General features: G+C 40.5%; 1 protein-coding gene and 1 long non-coding RNA gene across 6 annotated transcripts in view; one reads left to right on the top strand and one right to left on the bottom strand.

The window, feature by feature from the left end:
- Nucleotides 1–14,533, bottom strand: part of tanc2b (tetratricopeptide repeat, ankyrin repeat and coiled-coil containing 2b) — a 143,135-nt gene extending 128,602 nt beyond the window's left edge. For 4 of the 5 annotated variants that reach the window (XM_072373218.1, XM_072373220.1, XM_072373221.1 and 1 more), the window contains exon 1: nt 14,165–14,532. The gene's annotated coding sequence lies outside the window, so the exon portion shown is untranslated. Of the gene's footprint in view, nt 1–14,164 lie in introns of all 5 variants that reach the window. The other variant, XM_072373225.1, reaches the window with a different exon arrangement.
- A 6,332-nt stretch (nt 14,534–20,865) lies between these two features.
- On the top strand, nt 20,866–21,527 carry LOC140278581 (uncharacterized). The gene is made up of 3 exons (XR_011909207.1): nt 20,866–20,948; nt 21,041–21,148; nt 21,402–21,527. It is a non-coding gene; the product is annotated as an uncharacterized lncRNA (long non-coding RNA).
- The last annotated feature ends 253 nt before the right edge of the window (nt 21,528–21,780 follow it).

Below are 21,780 nucleotides of genomic sequence, written 5' to 3'. Positions count from 1 at the left end.
AATCAGTGTAAGAGCTCTTTTGTCATGATCTTTCTTATGTCTACTATAGAGATTAATATGTGCAATCAATTACACACAGAGTGTAAAATGCCTTCAACTTACTACAGTGAGCCCAAACTTTATCTCCTTAAGAGGGGATTCTCTTGTCTCCTTCAGAGAATAAATTAGGCCAAGTTTTGCTTTGGATCACACAAAACTTATGTATAAGTGCTTCTAAGCTGCTTTTTCCAATGATAAAAAATATTTTTATACTAATAAAATGCACCCCATCCTTTAAGCACAGATGCCCCATCATCCCAGAAACAAAATTAGAATTACTGCTTGTATCTTGAGACCTTGGGTCGCTAAAACATGTTGCTAATGTAGTCATGTGGGAAGCCAGCACAAAGAGGGTGAAAAGCACACAGTATTCTCAAAATGCCAAAGGTTTCGGAATGCCAAGAAGAGCCAGAAATCTAAGGATAAGCTGTAAAACAGCACGAATACCTCCATAACCCACTTTAACTTGCAGAAACCAGCTGCTAATGTGCTTATTTATCATGTGAAACAGAAATAGAACATCTGAGCTGCAGCCTGGCAGGTGTCTGTGCTTTAACTGGCAGGTACATGTTTGAAGGACACACTGAATTAACGGGGCGTTTAAAGAACACAAACCTTAACAACCGAGTGCCAAATTACAGTCCACATCTCTTTTTTTCTTAAAAAAAAACCATGACAAGTCTGCAAATACTTCACAGCAGCTGCTATTTTGAGCACTGGCTTATTCTTATGCAGTGTTGAAGTATGCAGTGATGGAGATGAATGAAACATTTAGGCAAACACAGTCGGAGAGTTGTTCTGGCAGAAGGGCTGGAGCCCTCAAAGCATGGAGAATGGGATATGGTTGCAGAGCTGGTTTAAAGCATTTCTAAGGTTTAGCCCCTTTCGTAAATCCCATCTCATTACAGCAGTTACATCTCGTAAAAAAGCTGCGAGATCAAGAAATGTTCCTGTGTTTAACGCTGCAGCTCGCGTAGAAGTGGTGCCCCCAGTGAACAGAGTTCTTCTTTCTTTATATGTCGAGCTCACACATAGAGCTGGAGGAAGCATTAACATTATGACCGATCAAAGAAAGAAATTAGGAATAAAAGTACTTAGTCACTGTTCATTTTCTGGCTGATCTAAACTCATAACGAGCAGCACTGAATGTGTTTAAATGTGTGTTTTTTCCGCCTGAGCCCACAGAAAACATATTCACTCATAACTGCTGTGTCACTGTTGTGTTTCCATATTAAAAATGTATGCTTGGGGGCAATCTGTGTCTTGTTAGTTAAATAAAAAGCGGGCATAATATAGTTTCCTTGGAAGTGGCATTAACACTGTGGGGGTTTTCAGCTTGATATCAATTAGAGGCTCATTAGGCGTTTAGAGATGGAAGTCCCTCTGGATTCCTGTCACCCACTGTGAAGGTGGCTGTGACCCTAACCTTGAGGAAAGGCTGGTGATCTCTGTTTCTTTTCAGCCCTGAGAGAAAAAGGGCTATCAAGCAAAAGCGTCAGTCACACTTCCTTCACAGGTTGTATTTCAAAAGAGACTTTTTTTTTTTTAAATATAGGAACACCATGTGGTCAGAGGATCTAAAGGGGGTGAGCGACAAGTTCACATATCTTCATCAGGGCATAAATCAGTTATGGCTTGGCAAATTTTAAAGGCTTTTATTAACAGATAATAAAGCAGCACCACGCCTATTTAAGAGGTTCCAGGCAGTTTACCAGACTTTAGTGTACTCATCTGTTTAATTAAGTTGCAATATAACTAAAGCTCCGTCTTGACTGCAGGAACCAGGGGCTAAACAAAGTGATGGGAGAGGCAGTTTGGCTTGGGGTTTGCAGTACTTTGCGTTTCTGACTGGTCGAGTCTTACCGGGAATTTTATTTCCACCTAAAGTTTAATGTTCCCAATAATTTGTAAAAATCTGTTTCAGCGCAGGAGTAGATCTTACTACTTGTAAACACAAGTAGCTTCAATCAGCTGAAAAGACACACCACAAGGAGAATAAATGAGGAGGGACAGCTCTACGACAAAACGTTATTCTCTTACTTTGTCACAGCAGTCTAAGCATTCTAGGACACAAAAACTTTGAAATGTTCCACCGCTGCAAACACATTGAAATCTCGTCACTCCTGCCCGCTTCAATCAGCTGAGGGGCACCGTGAGCTGTGGTGTGGAGAAAAAGAAAAGCATTGAATCGGGACAATAAACGTTCGTCTCTGAATGTCTCACAGAAGCTACAAATAAAAATAACTACATTCTACAATCTGTAGAAACCTGAACAGATGTTGAGTGATTGGAGCCGAGTTGTACACCCTGATTTGATCGGTTTGGGAGCTTCTGTGCGAGCAGCTCAGTGGAGTGTCTGGGAGGTTCTACCTATAACTTAGACCTCAGTGGAAATTCAACCCAGGGCTGAAATAATCTTTTAGCTCTTTGGTTGAAAGATCACTAAGATTTTACGAAAAAGGCTCTTTGTGTAACTTGACCAATTCCCACACAATTACGGGGAAATCTGGACAATCGTGTACAGTTACAACACAGACGTTAACCCCTAATACTGAGAATACTGTGTACATAAAAAAATGAGGGATTACTTGTTCCCAAAGAGAAATACGAAAACATTCCTGTAGTCCAAATGTGACTGACCAGCACCTAAAACTTACACTAATAATAGTTTAATTCTGATGAACCTGCCTCCAGACTGTTACCTCATACTGTTATCTTTGATTAACTTTTCTTGTTTTTATTTGAAAGCAGATAACTGTTTCCATCAGTCTTGGAGAGACCACTAAACAAAGCAGAAACATCAAGTGGTCAGCCATTCGGACACAGTGTTTAACGGCAGATTCGCACTGTTATAGCACCATTCTGATGATACACTGTATGCACTTGCTTTCACATGAAAGATCCGTGCCGGCAAGTAATCTGCCGAAGTTAGTTCACCAGCTATCGCCTGGAGGGGACGCAGTGATTGACCAGGACTTTGGGCAGCAATCCGGGAGGAAAAACAATACTCCAACAGAAGTTTCAAGAGCAGACAGAAGTAGTGTGAATCTGCGGAGAAAGGCACAAACCTGAAAGCTGGACATTCGTACAAGCATCAGTGAATGTGAGAGCAGAAACACAGTTTTGAGGTGAAGTAAAGCATATTTTCACTCAAAGAAGGAACTTTTTCATGGAAAGGGCCAGAGTTTTGAGGTTAGATCAGTATGTCTGAGCATGAAAAGAAGTAATCCTGAAAAGAAGTAACATGCATTACAGACCGTTCAGGTACAGGCATGCACGAGCTAGCATGAAGATGAGGTAGATGGTCAACTGTGTAGTTGTTAAGAAAGCAAAAAAAGAGAGAAAGAAATGTAGATTAGTGTCACAGATTAGTGTCACTGAAGGGATCTTTGCTGTTATTCACCAGGGGAAGTCGTGGCAATGGCAAAATAAAATGAGTAAATACTCATCAACAACACAACCACTGGCTTCTTAATAAGTCACGAGACGGTTTTGAGAAAAGTCCATTTGTGAGGCCTGAAGTCCCACAACAACATTAATAATTAAGCAGCCAGCCCAAATCCGCTGTCTGTCTGTGGTGTTTTTTCATTTATTTCAGCTGGTTACTGGAAAGTGGGAAAAGGGCGCACTGGAGGTAAATGGCAGGCTTTTTAGGCGTTGATGAGCAGCAATAGCACAACGTTTCTTCCTTTCCTTGGAAACCCTTCATGCATTTTGGATAATTCATTTTAATGTACATTGAAGTAAAGTTAACATTTAGATAACTACGTCTGGTGCTATCCTAAATGATCTGTCAGCAAACTACAGTTTGTTTCCAAAGGGTAATAAAATCTGTTACCTACACATTTCATTTCTGTAAAAGCCTGACAGACTTACATACAATACCTTAGTTAAGTCAGTGCTTTACTCTCACAGAGGATATAGTAGGGAATTTAGCGCCGAGTGCGTCTGCTGTGTATTTGCTAATCCAGCCACATGCTGCTTCTCTGTTTTCGTGCCCCTTGCTTTGTGTTTGGGGCAGAAGTGGTATGAAGTATTTTTAGACGGACTCAGAGGGGACTTTGTGTCCTGACAGCTAACACAATGAACTCTCATGCCTGAACAAGGACATATTTTGGTGGCTCCAGGGCTGAAGCAGCAGACCACTCCCCTACCTTGAAAACAAGCCACTGTTGAAGAGACACCCCCCCAAACACTAAATCTGGCCCTGCTGGGTATGAACTCTGTCAACAAGGCCATTTATATTTTTTTGACATGATAAAACAACCGGCTACTCCAGAACATTCTGCATTTTTTGCACAAATATAGGATATTTAAGTGTTAAACTAAGTTTACCACAAGAAGGCTACCAGAAATTACATTGTGATAATATACACTGTGAAGCCATAATGGAGCAAAAACAAAAGCCCATGCAGCTGCAAGCACTGTGGTCAGTAATCTGACATTTGCTTTAACTGAAAAAACATCTTTTTGATTTGCTTTCCTTTTTAAGATTTATACAAACAAAATGTGTGTGGTCATACCAAGGAATCTTGGCCTGAGGAAAATACAATAGTTAGTTAAAAGGAGCCATGAAAATAGACTGTGCCACGTAGCATTACAGAGCTGCAGACCGACAGAGGGCAAAGTAAAGACCACTTCACTGAACTTTAATTCATTCAGTTAGTATTTGCTGCTTGTGGCCACTGCATTCAGTATGTTCAGCCAAGCACTTTGTCACCAAAATTGCTTCTTTAAAACGCACACATTGCTCTTTAGCATTTATTCATGTGCTGTTTACAAATAAAAACTGTACAGGAAAAAGTAGCATCTTTGTGGGATGTCGACTTTTCAGTTAAAACATTTGATTGTAGTTAAAAAAAAAAAGAAAAAACAGCCAAACCTCTGCAGAAAATTCGAGGAACCAATCTCAACTACTTGCTGGGTTGGAGCTTTGCAGAGAAGAACTGATGAAATGAGAATATGGTGCAAGCTGGAGGAGAAGTTAGCAAGAGCTATATGGAGATAACAGTAAAAGCTAGGTTGAGTGGTGAACTGTGGCTCTCAGACCACAATAAAACAGGCTGGGAGAGCTGGGAGAGCTGGGAGAGCAGCAGGAGCTGCGAGACCGGCTGGCAAAGCCGAGCAAGCGAGGAGTCAGCCAACAGGAGAGCTACTCATTTACAATACTGTAGAGAGCCATAGAAAGTGAACATATTATCATGCTGCCATCCACTTGCATGCAACCTCGTATAATCACCTCATCTTGAGAATCGCTTGCTGGTTCAAACATGTACGGCTGAATTAACCCAATTTTAGAAGTTCTAAAAGCATCGTGGAATCAGAGCTGCAGTATTGTTGGAGCCATTATAGGTTTTTTCATGGCAAAAATGCATAAATTAAGGAACACCGGTGAGTTTTTAGAGGATTAACAACCGCTGAAGAGGGACTTTCAGCCTGACTTCATTCAGCCTTGCACACAAAACAAACTCACAATATTTTCACAGTGTAAGATTTCATACTAGATCAGATCATATTTAGCACAAAGAGAAAAACTTAACAGCTGGGCTGAAAGTGTGGGGTCTCTTTATCTATGTCAGATACCACAAACATGACAGTAAAAACAACAGAACACATTATAATACAGACAAGTGATAGGAAACTGTGATGGAATTAAAATGGCTGAAGTAAACAGGCTGATTCAGCCTGACAGTAAGAGGTCAGACTATCAATATGAGTGATGTTGAAGGTCTTATGGCACAGTTGGGAATAAAAGTTTGTTCTTGTCTTTGAAACAGCTGTCGAGAAAACAGCCTACTATGAAACATGTTTGATATTATTAAAGACATGTCACCACTTTAAAAGCTTGAATCTGCTTCAGATGATGAAATTATCTTCCTTACATATTTAACTCGCACTATGATTTACAGTCATTTATTCATTGTAGTTCCACGCCGCACAAACGGCCTCATTGAAAAGCCAAAGCCGTCCTGCACTCATAACAAGGCTACTTTTCATTTAAGCCTTTTCTCTCATCACTCCTACTCTCATCGTCACACCCAGTTTTATCGCACCAAACCAGTGAGAGCAGCTGCGTTAGCAACAACGAGTCCACTATGATTTAGACACGCAAAAATTCCTGGAAAACTATGATGAAGTTAAGTCATTAACGGTGCCTCACATCACATATCCGAGGCGCATCTCCAGCTAAATGAGCAACTCGCGTAGGAGCAGACAGTGGAGCCATTTAGATATGACAGAGCGCTGGCGTTTCATCACAAACTTCACACCAGCCAACAGATCACATCACAAAGCTGTGGCATTCACGGCGTCAACGTGCAGACGCCGTGTTGGAAGCCTGTTTGTCTTATGCTGGACTATTACAGTGCACTGTTAACTGCACAGCTTTCACGATGGACTGCAAAGACCCTGATAATGGCACCAGATGTTATGAGTGACAGGAACAAGGGAGATGAGTGAAGCCCTTGAATGAGGATGTGTTTATCGTGTGTGTGCGCGTGCACAGAAGGAGACCGAGTGGGGACCGACCTGGTGGGTGTAAAACTAAGCACTTTCATCAGTAGGGGTGACGGGGCAGAGGTCACGGACTGCTCCCAACAACACTGCAAATTCAAAGCTGTTGTAGCTCCTGTTTGAGCCATGAGACAAAGCTTTCAAGCCTAATGAACACTCTGCCAATCATCTGCCATCAGCAGCTGGGACCAGCTCAAGCAGCTGTCTAATAGGCTAACAGGGATCTTTGGTCCCTGAGAGGAAGTTTGAGTGGCAGACTGATTGGATACAGCCGTAGAGCAAATCTTCGTTATCGAACAGTTTGGCAAGCTTGGCAGATTCGGATAATTCTGTGTAATCCAAGAGGTAGCTGACATAAAAGAATGCATATAACACTCTTGCTTGTGTGGAGAGACGTGATTAACTTGATTTCATTAGAGCTGCAGTGCAGCAATAAGCCCAAAGAGTCCAGCCACAGCAGTAACTGCCAATTTGATATATATCTGTGCAAACAATGGTGAAAGTAGTCGAAACGGCTTCCCACACATCCCAGGCTCAGTGACTCCAGCCCTCTGGTCTCAACCCATATTCACACCAATACATCACTCTGAACAAGTTGTTACAAGTCAGCATCTTTCAGGCTTCAGAGGCCATTTAGAGATACTTTTCTACATCCACAATAAGACACCAAACTCATGGATAACAGTGAAATCTCTTCTGCGGGACTTTTACAGGCCACCAGCCGACACTTTTCACAGTTTCAGATTGTTATCCATTGTTTATTCTGCCAACCAGTAAGTAAGTAAATTCTTGTATTGATGATAATTCAGGTCAATGTACATATTAGTTTTGATGTGTGGTTTCCAATGGTAAAAAATGTCATACATACAGTAGTGTTTAAAGGTTTGAAAACCCTTCAGAATCTTCTAGAATTCTTTAGAAAATGTCCAAAAACCTCAAATCTTAATACTAGTCCCAAAGGTATGTAGTTACTTAACAGTCAATAAAAATAAATGTTTCTGTCAAAAAAAAAAAAAAGGAATTTTGTTACCCCATGCTGAAAATTAATGTGTGATACCAGGTGATTTGTTTCAAGTGGAAATGACATAAACCTGCAACCCCAGCAGAGACATTTGACCTGGGACTGAATGCAGGTTAAAAACTCTTTTACTTTGCACTCAGAAGCCAGATGTGTGTGGCTTAATGCTATCGCCATGTTGTAATGATAAGTTCATTTTGTTCAAATGCAATTAAACCCTTCTTATCCAAATCAAAAAGTTCCAATTTGGTCTCATTTGTGTACAAACCATTTGTTCAACAGTCCTCAGTCTTTAACACATGATCCTTAGCAAATTGCTGATAGGCGGCTATGTTTGTTTTTGGAGGGAAGTGTCTGTTCTACCATCTTGAACTTGATAATCCTGGATTAGAGTATCAGTGGTTTTGAACTTCCTCCCTTTGCACACATTATGTGTGTCCATGAGTTGGTGGAGTCCGACTCCTGAGAGATGGTTTTGTCATTTTTTCCAGCCAGATGAGCACAAACAACTCTCTGTCTGAGGTCCACATGTATGTGTCCTGAAGTCTTTGAAAGACTTCTGCTCCTTAAACTAAACAAAGAGGCCCTCACATCTGATTGCTATTCCATGGATTGAAAACACCTGACCATAATCTCTTTAAAGTTACTGCTTATCCTGGACATTCACATATTTTTACCATTTACAGACATGAAATATTGGATCACTTCCATCTAGAAATTAAATGTCTCAGTTGTTTAAGAGGGTGATTTATCTACTTCATCTAGGTCACATTTAAGTAGAAATACTGAACAATATAAAGGGCACAAACTTTCAAGTGAAGTCAACCATCATATCAGTCTTTTTCTAAATAACTTTACATGTTTTGTTTTTTTCCCCCAACATTCTTTGCAAAATCTGTCAACTTTAAATGGATATATGGGCTTTAATGGAGAACAGTGGCTATGCATCAGAAGTTGTAAGCGACAGTAACATCAGAAGAAGGTTTGAGTATCACATCCTCTGCTAACATCCATCAGCACTCCATCAACTCTGATTAGAAACAGCAGATCTTGTCACACACCTTCTCATTTGTATATAAATAGTAACAAAACTCCTGTAAGAATCTGTAAGATGTGACTCACAGTGACTAAACACATGCTTATCCCAGTTAAACATATCAAATACTGTGAGAAGGCTAACAACTACACAAACCACAAATTCTAGATATGTTGGCATATATTTGTTCATATTTACTGTTATGAAATGGTAACTAGGACTACATGTCATAATAGCCTTTACTGCAGAAAATGAAAACTGAAACTCTTTGATCTGATGATGTATTTTTGGTTCTGGTTAAGGTGGATATCCAACTCCTTTGAAGTGAAACAGACCACAACAAGTAATATGAAGGAGTCTCACAAGCATCTTCCTTTGTATCCATTCTACGCCGCCTGTTTGAAAATGACAAACCTTTTTCCGTACCGGTTAAACAAAAAGAAATATTGCTGCATTGCTGCTGTCGTATACTTCAGTTTCTTCTGCAAAACTGAAGTCACAAATAGCTGCACGACGGGGTTATTTGTGTCCAATAACTGCCCGGAATAGCATCCTGAACTGGAGTAACAAAAGGCAGATTGTAATATAAAGTCTTTATCAACACCAGTGGGATCTAAAGAGGTGAGACACAGAGTCAAGCTGTACTCATCAGAGCTCAGTGAATGTCACCGATTCCCAGCAGAGGAGGAGACAAAACGGACAGCAACAGCTAAGCACAGCTTTGTTTTTCTGACCGAGGCAAAAGGCCAAGATGAAAACAATCCCGCTTACCTCAGTCTGGTCACTAACAAGAAAGAAGGAAGCGCTAAGAAGACGCCTCCTCCTCATCATTCTTATATAATCAAAGGGCTACACTGAAATGAGGGACATGCCTGAGGAGAATCCGTCTCTCATTAGAGGAGTTCATGCACCACCATTTCTTCCAAATGAGCCAATTTTGGGCAGTGTTTTACTATCTGGAATATCTTTATCCACAGGTTTCTCTGCATGTTAGAGCCATAAAACCTTATTCACATGGCACTGTCTACCTTTTCTATTCAGTAAGAATAAAGAAAATAATATGGGTGGATTAGGAAGAGAACCAGAAGTGGGGTCTCTTTTAGAGGATTGACAGACGCTCACAGAGCAGACCAACAGGCTGAAGTATGGACATGTGGTCTGCTTTGGCTTGCAGTTTCTAATATGATTGCCTTGGCCATTCTTGGGGCATAAATTGAGTTACTGGCCAAGACGGAAATAAATTATGGCAAAAATATCAATTTTAATTCCCTTCACGCTGCATTTTTCCTAAACTGATGATCACGCTATAAGCCCCTCAGTATACACATGCATGCACATGTACTAAAAAGCCAAGCATTTTTTCCAGTTCCAGTTCCTGGTTTCCTTACTGCTTTTCCTGATTAGAACAGCACAGTGTGTCGCTCAGGGAAATGAATCACAATATCCCAGAGGATGACACCTTTATTCTCCATACAGGAAACGGTCTCGTATTTTTCAGAGGCGATAAGAGACAGAGAGTAACACCCAATGCACACATAAATAACTGTTTTACATCATCAACAACAGACCTTTTCTCCCCTAAAAGAGCAGTCAAACATTCTCCAGCAGTTAGAAGTCTCTTAATTAACTCCAGCTACTCTCTATAACACAGCAAGACAATAACAAACAGGTTACGCCCTGCATTTGTATTTGTCGAAGCACTGTTAAGCAACTTTAATCTCTAATGTTTTCCACGAATTTGTGTAATTGTATAAGGACCTTCCGTCTGGCCTGAAACTGTCCAGTCTGCTGATGATTTGATCAGTGGTCTTCTCTATTTCCAAGACTGACTCTCTGTGAGTCACAGAATCAGAATGTGCTTGAACATTTCAGATGTGGGATTAGCTGAAAGAATCAATAGCTGTTCTACAACAAGGGGAGAACAATAAGGGCACGTAAAACCACCAAGAAAAGTTTTAAAGAACTCGATCCAGAGCTTCATCGTAGTTGAAGGGTGCTTCCTCTGTCAATGCTCCAATGGCCCAATACATTTCATGAATGTAGCTTTAGCCTTATCTTGCTGAAGAAACAACCTGATTTCACAGAAATACACGCATTGGGAACAGTGTCTTTAACCACTCATAACGTAACTTAACATAACGTTCGGTGCAATATACTAAAATAATGTGCTGGCACTACAGAAACTGCCCCATTACAAAGTGCATTAGCTGATTTTTCACAGTCAACATATCATTTTACTTGTCATGGTGGCCACCTATTGAACTGAGGAAGAATAAGAAGTGGTCAGTTGGTGGAGCAGAAAGATTTCAAGACTTTTATTCAAGAGACACTGACTATCAGGACATGCAAAGCAATATTCTGGCTACTGACCTCAACCTAAATAAGCCAGATCTAAATGATATATTTACTACTTTTAAATCAATACGCCCTCTTTAAAGGAAAGGAATGAGAAGCTTCCTCTTTGCATAGTGTAGAGGCTAAGCCAGTGCTTTAACTACAGAGGTGCTCCACATCTGTTGAACATAACTGATGCACTTCTCCCTGTGTGTGCAGAATGAATCCAACACAACATTTTTCATTGCTTACCATGTTGATTTACTCCTTTTTATCCAATAGAAATACATCTGGATCCAACAATACTTCACATCCAACTTACAAACCGCAGGTACTTTGACTGCACTCATCAAGCCACAGTGCAGCAGTGTGTTGCAGCCCAGTGTTCTGCCTTTTCAGGCCAGAACACCTGCCAGAAACAAGATAACTTCCTCTTTTTATCCATTATCTCCAACTGGCTCTAACTAACTGCACCTTAATCGCTACAGGCTGACCAAAATATCAAACCTACAAAAGCACAAAAACAAAATCACCTACACCCTCATGTTGTTTTGTCATCTACATGTAAAAAGGTTTTGTTACAGATCACGCAATAAAGTTTGTTTTTTTTCATTTTTAATCTGTATCTTGACGGAACGAACCAAGACTCTTTCCATCGGGTAAGACCAACATTATCCAAAGAGACCTAGAACCTTACGGAGCAAGAGACGACAACATTTCCAACAAGCAAATTTGTTTTCTCATGGTCCCATTTCTATATTCTATAAGAGAGAATGTTTCCTCCTTTTATCCATGAGCTCTACACATGGAACCGGCAGGTCATTTAACACATCGTGTGTCTCCACCTAATGCAGTGTTAAGAAGTCATGTTTGTTTCACATATTTCTGTGAAACTAAGCTCCCAAAAACAGACAGACCAACAAATGTTAGCCTTCGAATTCCCCCTCTTTGGTAAAAACTCCCGAACACAGAGACAAAATTGAACTACTGTCAGTGGGAAAAAATGTGTAATCCTGTGGGTGCTGCCTTCAAATTAAACCACAAAATATGCTGGTCATCTTCTGTCTTTTGATATGATATGACAAACCCATCAGAAGGAAAATCACAATGGACCGAATCTGAATTTATTCATGATGCCACAATAGGATTTAAAGTTTTCTTAAGTTTAAGGGTAAAACCAAGTTGCACAATCGCCGGGGAAAGCCCACAGTTTGGATAGCTACTCTGTTAATATACATTCTCCAACACTGTTACAATAATAAAGATTTGGTTAAGAGTTGAAAATGGGGAACAAATGAATTCATCTTTGTTAAAATCAGATGCTTTGTTTAACCATCTTTGTTTAAGGGTGCAATTACTGAGGCTTGGAACAAAATGATAGCTCTGCACGGAGTGAACTGTCAACATAGTGATTGCTTTACAAAGATCTGTTTGCATCTTCCCAACAGATAGCCAGTGAAACAAGAAAATAACAAGAAAAACAATCAGCAATATAGACAAAATGTCACAAGTAGCTGATTTTAAATGGCATGGCAAGGTTTAGTATGTGTGGAGATTTCTATTAAAGTTTAACCACAGAGACTCAAACTATGATTACATGTGAGTGAAAAGACATCAGGGGTGGATAATTCATTCAAACTGTGAAAAGGATTTGCTTTCAACATGTCTGACTTGTACAACAGTGACACGGTGAGTTTAAAGTGTCAGTTTTTATTTAAAGACGTAAGGCCTGTTCAACTTGCACAGCACAGTGAAAGACTGAAGGCTGTTTTGTGTCAGCTTAGGTTTGTGAGAAATCCCTCGCCCATTTTCTGCACCAGAATCTTTTTGTTTGGACCTTTGGCCTGTCACTGAGCGTGAACGGAGGGTCTGTGTTGGCTCAGACTGTGGAAAACAAGGCCTTGTCACTACCCCCGCGGAGCAGGGAGAGATAAGCACCAGAAGACAAAAAGTTTAGGCCTGGACGTCCAAAAAAAAAGAAAAACATCATGATCTCATAAAGGAAAACCTACGCACTGTGAACTCACAGATGTGTGTCAGGAGCTGGGTAGCGAGAGAGAAGCCCAACGAGTGCATGTCATTTGTGTGATGAGAGAACGCTTTGAGGGTGACTGTCTTTCATCTGCGCCGAGCCCAGCTGACAAGAGCCAAGAACTTAAATAGAGAAGTACAGCGAGACAGCAGTCATCTCCAGCCTCATGCAAAACCCCACGAGTGCTGGAGCCCCAATCTTACTAAACAGCCTGCTGAACTATTTTTGTGATAAATACTTTATCAAAGCTCTGCTCGGCTGCTATAAAGACCTTATTTTGCATTTGTAAGAGTGTGTGTGAACTATATGACCTGAAAAATGACAGTTTCCCCAGTGACAAATCTCCACCAACCTGATTCCCATAAACGAGAAACAAAAAGACATCCTATAGCATCCGCCAACCAAATCCCACAGACTTTCCTCTATATAAAGTGCCGAAGGGTGATCATGGGGGGAAATAAGTGTTTTCCACTTCCAAACAACAGACATTACACAGATTAACCGCCTGTGCTGAAACATACCATTAGCACATAATTCTCTGTCAAGAAGGACCAGATGTCAGATAATAGGCTGTGCACAGTGAGGTAGATGCTGGCCTGGAGGCACTGAACAAGTACGAACAGCTTCCTCCGTATAAACCTCTTCATTTTACGGACAGCTTGTTGTCTGGGTGGGCAACCCCCTTACCCTCAGTCTGTTGAATATTGGTTAGAGGATTAGAAGAAGAGCTGTCTGGATTGTGCGTATGGACGACTACATGATCTAACCTTGACAAAAATTCAAAAATGATCTGCAGACTGAGTGTCAGTGTAAGTATAATCACAGAACCATTTGATGTTGAGAAAAAAATGACAACGATGAGCTCCGCAGTTCTGCGAAAGTACTGTAAATGCATCACATATGTTGCAGTCTGTCCACAATAAAACTGCCTCTTATTGTGTTCAAAGGAGCAGCTAAGTCTATCCCATTAAACACTACTGGGGGGGTGTTTATTGGCTTAGTCTCGACTGGCTGGGCTTTGCCTACGAGTAGCGGCAACATATGCATTATAGGTAAAAGATTTGCCCTGTTATATCCTGGCATCTCTTACACACACATTTTTATGAACTGTCTATTCAAATAAACTTTGAAATGGCAAGACAGGCGCAGAGAACAAAGCGCAGAAGTCGTATTGGAAAAAAAGACAGTTTACCTTTTCTAGACTTAAACCTTTGTTTTTCCGCTCAGCTTTGGCATCACATTCGAGGTTTCTCTGGTGGCGCTGGTGCTGCTCCGGTACCGTTTCTGCTGCAGCGCTCCGTGCGGCTCCTCAGTCCAGATCACCAGTTTCCGATCGCACCGAAACAGCGAGTGACTCTGAAAATAACTGCACCGATCAAAGCGACTTACATTCAGCCCAAATGCAGAAAACAGTCACAGTAGCGACCCCCCTGGGTGTAGTACGCGGCGCAAGCTCGCTCTGCAGCAGGTAGCTGCGCCCGGGACCGATGGCTACTTCTCGCCCGCTGAAGGTGCCAAAAGTCGGGGCCATTCACACTGAGTCATGTGTACAGCCAGCGCCAGATCGTTGCCCAGTGCCACGCAGCGCCGCAACATAAAGCGCTGCGTTGCCCACCACTGGGTCAAGTCAGTCCACGCTGTCAAATACAGCACTTCCGGTTATGACCTTCAAAATATAAAAACTCGGCGCCCCAAATGCAAAAATGCGATGCAAGGCGCCCAAACAAAAATCTAAATACACTTCAAAAACTGACACAACCGCAACTAAAAAGAAATGGATTTCCATGTTTGACGTGTTTTTAGACTCACGGTCACATTTCCGGTAATTTTCGGTTTATCGCAGGTGAATTCCGGGAGCAAACATTAAGTGGGAGGTGGGAGGTAGGATTAATGAATTATTTATGATGAAAGCAGCCACTATTACCTAAATCATTCATAATTATTCAAGAAAAACAGGGTCGATGTCAATCAAACTTCAATTCCTCTCCCCCGCAGAGCGTGGCATCTGACATTTGAAATGATGAATGGAGGAGACGTTGGCGAGTGTCAGACATTATCCTGACCCCTTGTTCAATCAGTCAATAAAATTACAGGCCTGTTTGCCAGAATTACAATCAGGCACACGGTGAAGGGTGAAATGAAGTACGCTCGATGCTTGATTGTGGCAGTGGTTGCAGTTAAAAGCTAAATGTCTCTCAGCTTATTTAAATCAAAGGCATTAATTTAATGCATCATAATTAATTAAAGCACAATGTTGGCTGAAAGGAGAATTTCAAGAGAAGGGTAGATGCAAAACTTAATGCTCCGAGAATCACAATATTTATGGTTGCAGTTTAATCACCTTTGTAGTTACATTAGTGCTGATTCATGCTGATTATTAAATGATTGTGTGCTTATCTGACATTAACTCTGATTTACATATTCTCTCAATGTGTGATTAATTCTCAGCCAGTGTCAGATATGAGCTGGAGGTGCTTCATTGCAGTGTCTCTCATAATATTTAGAGATCTGTCCAGTCTTTTGAGGCTTTGTAGTATAAATATAAGTGAATTTTTGTTTAGCCTTATATTGTTTTGCTCTTAAGATGTTCACTATGATATGATATTCAAAGAAAAATGCTTAACCCCATTGAACCCTGTTTTATGGTAAAATAGACATAACAGTAACATATTTCATGTTGTTTATTTAAAATCAGAATCTTAAGAATGAAGGTCTTATTAACAATGTAGCCAAATGAAAACAAAAAGACTAAGAATGTAAAAAATGTTCCAATAGGTCAACGGTATGTCAGCTTGTAAACCATGTTACAAAATCTTCAGTAGGCAGACATAACAACGCTGCCAGATTAGATATTTGTGCTTTAAAGGTTCCCTCTTTGCAAGCAGTAATGAGAAATACCTCGGGGATGTCCTGGAAACTGGCTTTTGTGCAGTGTTTTAAAAACAGTGCGAGCGTGCGAGCCCGTGTGTCAGCGAGCGTGATGGATGAAGTGGCCAGAGTGTTTAAGCCCAACTCACCTCTGGAAACATACACGCCACCAAGAGCTTTGAATCAAACCTTATCAGAGCTTTCTCAGCCAATGTCATCCCTTGGTCTTCGTTCATGTCTAAATATGAAGCTGGATTTGCAGGACACTCTGTCTTCAACAGACTGCAGGAGGAGAGGAGATTAATGGGGGGCTAAAAGAAGATTGCTGAGAGATCATCAGAGTCATGGGAGCCAGAGAGGTGACTCAGTGAGTCCTGGCCCTCGATCTTCTACTAATCCACTGTAACTCCTGCACCTCTGTTTCACCAGATGTTATTCCAATGTTAGACACGATCCAGTCTACACTGTTTTAATCAGTTTCATGTTGTGCAAAATTAAATTCTAATTGTTGATTTATAATATACTAAATCTAGGCTCAGCCTCCAGGTAAAATGCCTGCATTTAACTAAAAAAAGAGACATACAGTACCTAACTGATGTCCCAGATTCAGTTTTACACACAGACAACTTAGCAAAGCATCAATTTTATATTGTATCTTTAAGCACTTTGTTAGTAGCAGCAAGTCACAAAGACACATCATTTGCTCCCATTTTATTCTGTTTCATCCATGTAAAAATCCAAAAGAATATGGCAGCCCTAAAAACATATCCGCTTCTGAAAGTGATGTCTGAAAGAAATAGGACGAAAATCCAGCAGAGCCCTGACACAGCACCTGAGAGATGATTCATCTATGAAAGGACTAGAAAAGCACCTTCAGATTTTTAACCCACCATGCTATCTGATGTGGAAACCGTCTGACTGGCAACAGCTTATTTTTTCAGCATAACAATGATCCCAAACACACTGCGTATGCAATAAAAACATACTCGGATAGAAAAACACATGACTGAATGCTATCAGCATGGACTGGCCTATAAGCTCAGACTTTAATCGTATTCAAGCAGTGTGGGATCATCTTGACAGACAATGGAACAAAAGGCAGGAGCTTTGGGATGTCCTTCAAGAAGCCTGGAGAACGATTCCTATTCCTAAGAGGGTTCAGACTGCATTAAAGAATAAAGGCGGTCACACTAAGTATTGACTTTCAAGCTTGTTCAATTGTACAATCTCTGTTTTTGGCTAATAAGCTGTAATTCCATTTATTTTTGCACTTCAATAAATCACTGCGCTGTAGGAGGTGGCTCAAGATGAGCTTCTGACAACACATGGAACTCTGATCTCCATGGAAACGCATCATTCAGACAAAAAATACCCTAAGAGTTGTTTACAGTAGCCATCTGTAGCTACAGCTCCTTGTGAGAGCTGTCATCCTCCACATCCATCTGAAGAGTAAGTCAGAATGTTTCATAGCTAGTGCTTTATAGTAATGTATTTACTTTATTTAACAGTAAGCCATCTGACGCTGATAGATTACAGGAAATGTGTTTCTGTACTTGGGCTAGTTGGAATCATCCTGCTGATGAACTCCCAAATTTCTTAGATTCAAAACAGTCGAGGAGGTAATGTCTTTTGAATTCAGGGAGATTAATTCAGCTGTGAATTGATCTCAGTGCGTAACTACTTTGGTTTTACTCATGTTTACAATCATAAAACCGATACTAATCTATATGCAAAACTCGTAAAAAAGACAAGATACATGTTTGTAGGATACATTATTTTGTTAGATAAAATGTTTCCAAATGATAAGGTTTCTTACATTAAGACAGCTTTTCTGAAATTGTAGGTTTAAATGTGGAAATTAGACAATATATAGCTGAAACATTGAAGCTAAGTTCAAAAGTAATCTTTTTGTCGCTATAAAAATAGTCAAAGGTTTAATAGAAAAATAGGTCTACCTATCTCCCTAAAAGTGCATTTGAAGGCTTTTCGTTCTGCTGTATGAAAGCTAAACAGCCTGAATTTGAAAGATTTCTAAACATGGCTTTGTGAGTCTCTCCTTGAAAATAAAATAAAAAGTAAATGGGAAATTTACACGACGAAATGTGACAACTGACAACTTTCCTCATAACTTTTTTTGCCTTTAAAGTTAAGTTTTCTTTTGTTTATGGTCAATTATTTTATAAATGTAGAATGATTGTATCTTATAACAGATCATTAAAAGTCAGAAGATGTACCTTTTTCCTGGCTATGTTTGTAAATCCCAGGGCATCTATGAGAAGCCAAGCTGAGCACAAAAATATTTTCTACCTTAAAACTGTGATTTCATATTTTTACCATCTTATTTTCTTGTAAAATTCAAAAGCCCCTCAGAATACCATGCTACAATAACACACAATGTTACACATACTCAGTTTCTTCAGGAATATTTCACACCTTATCTGCAAATGCTCTTGCTGGTCTGCATCTGTTCTGTTGTGACTTTGCTCCTGACTTTGGTAGCAACTCTGTGTTTCAGGCAAAACTGGGAGCACCAGGGCAAGTAAATCCCAAATAACACTAAATATGTTTTGGAAGTGGATGAAACGTCTACAGTTGGATGGCTGGGTACTGGAAATTGCATATGACACAGAAATCCTCATGGAAATACATATAAGTATGTATTATCTAGTGTTTCATCGCCTGTTTGGATCTGTGTTTTGTCAGAAATGTTGGAATAGAGAAAGGGCACGCACAAAGGCAGAAAAAGAGATTCCTGGCAGACAGACTGTATCCCACATGTCAGCTGCAAAGAATGTCTCTAAGGTGACAACATTTTCACAACAGTGGCTTAAAAACAAACACAAAATTTACAGTGAGGAATTATACCCGCTGCTCAGCATTTTCATATTAGCATTATCCAGAATTGTCAAGCTCTCAAAGGCAGTCTGAACACTCCAAAAACCTCTTTGCTTGCCACCAGCAGTCGTCCCCCTGCAGCTCTGGGAAGGGAGCTTCATCTGAGCTGGGGAGTCCGTGCAACAAAGGCTCAATGTCCTGCCTTCAGGCTATCTCCACCAGAACCAAGAACATGAGTGCAGAGCTGGCAGTGACTTCAAAGATTCCCTGCAGAGCAAAATCCCCCCTGGCACCCAGATGTAAGTTTTCCAGGATACATTTTGTGCTGCAGGTTATAGAAGGATACAATTGGCCAATTTTTCACTATCAGTTTTTTTTCCTCCAACCATTTATTTGCTCTCAGCTTTCATAATAGTATCTGGTGTGTTTTGATTGCCAGTCAGTATGTTTGATTTCCTGTGAAACAGCTTTCCTGCTTCTCGCTTTCCAAGGCAATACAGCACACCCTGCACAGTATCACAACATCCACAGGTCTGAGCATGTGGGAGACAGAGGATTAAAAGGATCCACCCATGGGGAAGCAGGCAAACAAATACTAAACCAAGACATCCTGAAGAGCAAGAACAAGATGAATCATCTTTCTCACAGAACAAACATGGACTTTGAGCTTCCCTCCACTGCTGAGAATCTGAACAACTTCCTCAGAGGTCCCACCACTGTCACCCATCTTCCCACCTTTGAAGAGCTGCCCAGCCAATCAGAGGAGGAGGATGCAGATGATGACTTTTCAATCTCTAAGCCAGACAGATACAGAGAGAGTGCTTTGGTGGCCTTTCCAAGGACAGTTTGCCAGTCAAGTTTAGCTTCCAAAATCCTCTTTCGCAGCTCACATCAGCCTCAGTCTTTCACTCGACAGTTAAACGTATCAGCAGTTTCGAGTGGAGCACCTGCTAGAAGTGATGGATGCAGTCTTACTCCAAGCCTGAAGCAAGCAAGGTCACCTCGTGTGACAGCAGTGCCACCCAGCACTGACAGAGCCAACATGGGCTTTTTGGCTACAACAGAGCAATACCCTTCCTCTCCATCCAAGCCTAGCATCTCTCAAAGTCAGACTTTTGCAGTCGACGTGGAGGTGAGCACTTTGCAGCGAAGAACCAGAGCCAGAGACACACTGCAGCTCTCTACTCAGATCTGGGGTGCATGTACTTGTGACATCTCAGAGGATTTGATGACATGTGTGACAGAGATGGCAAATACTCAAGACAGTCAATCACTACAGTCTCTACAAGACTTCAACAGAGACACCCGACATGGACCAAAAGAAAGGTGATAATGGTTTTCAATTACTCATTTCTTCATGTAAAAGTTTTAACTTTCAAGCTGGATACTGCAAAAGATGAGGTTATGTTTTTCATCCTAAGACGATAATTACCATCATTGTTGTCCAGGCAACTTATTATTCTACGGAAATGGAGATTGAAATGATTCTTTTGCTATTATCTCAACACAAAGTGGGATCTTAATATCTTGAAATAAAAAGGTGTGTTTTGTAGATAGAAGTCAATTATACCTTAATCACAGGAAAAATCACAGGGCCTTTCTTTGATAGTTATCACATATCAGCAGTGCACAGATTATGCTTTATTTGAGCTGTTGCTCACTGAAGCTGGGAGGTGGTCAGCCTCTCATATTTGACTCCTTGTTATGTCTAGATAACAAATTAACTGGCTGGGGATCTAAAGATGATGGTATTAAAATGAATTATTGCAGGCACAGTTGTTCTAAACTCCCCATTGAAATGATTAATCATTTATAAGTTGAACGACAGACATTATCCTGATTCAAATATACGAAATGTAGCAACCTGAACTCGATTGCCTCCTCTTATGTGAAGGTTATCAGACGATTTGTCACATGAGGAGGGCGACCAGTGTCGGATCTGCCACTGTGACGACACTTCACCAGCCAACCCACTGCTGTCACCCTGCCTTTGTTCAGGAAGTCTGAAATTCATTCACTTAGACTGTCTGAAAAAGTGGATCCAGACCAAAACTGAGTCAGGTCAGGAAAAACTCCAAGCTTTCAAAGAAGTTGCAAAAGAGTAATGGAGTAGAGGAAGTCAGTGAGCATGTTTTTAGGCATATATTGTATCCACTTTCCCAGGATCCCTTTACAGTGTCGTCCAAAGATGTGAAATTTGCACAGGAATGCTAAAACTGGACCCAAAAACATTTGACTTGGACGACTTCTACCAAAGACATTACTGTCAACCGGTATGAAAAAGAATCACAAAAAGTGTAAAAACATGTCAACTACAGAATTACGTTTATGTTCCTTAACATTTGCATGGTCTCGCTGTTTTTAGGTGGATACCTTCACTGAGTTGAATCGTCTGCAGGAAAGACTTCAAATGTTGAGCCTCAGATTAATGCTTCTGAATGCTTTACCAACACCATCCTATCCAGTCTCCAGGGTAACACAATGCTCTTGAAGCTTTTTATTCTTTCACCTATTCATTCAACATATTGTTTCAGAAAATACATATTGCAGGCTGGCCCAACCCATAGTATTTAAAACCCTTTAAAATCCTCTCAGTACCCATTTATCAGAGAGATATTTGGAGGTGAGATACCTGGACAACAACGTCTCAGTTACATAATGTAGCCATAAGGACTGCTCCAGTAGTTTTTTGATTATTCTGATGGGTTATTCATTTCTGTCCGCAGATGTGTGTTTGGACATGGGTTCTCCCCCTAATGACGAGATACAGACAAACAAGACAACTCCGAGTGACGCTGGACACTTGATCCTCAGCTCACTTCTCTGCGTCTACATGTTGATTCTGTACAGAACTCAAGAGTGTCACAATAAATTTCATTGCATTTAATTCAATCAAGTGGCTCAATATGGCACATAGAAAGATTAAGTTACTCTTTATAAGGTGTAAAGTTTTAATTACTAAACTAAAACTGTGATAAATCTAGAAAATACTTCTACATTTTAACCATATTTGAACATGTGAAAGGTCAATATAAATTTGTTTTATTCTTTTAAACATGTTATAATATTGTAACAAAACGTCCCTCTTCTTTACCTGCATGGGGC

Source organism: Leuresthes tenuis, unplaced genomic scaffold (genome assembly GCF_036924035.1).
Source record: "Leuresthes tenuis unplaced genomic scaffold, fLeuTen1.0.hap1 SCAF_20, whole genome shotgun sequence".
In the NCBI taxonomy this organism is placed as follows: Eukaryota; Metazoa; Chordata; class Actinopteri; order Atheriniformes; family Atherinopsidae; genus Leuresthes; species Leuresthes tenuis.
Note: the sequence above shows the minus strand (reverse complement) of the source record. Positions and strands in the feature narration are given on the sequence as shown.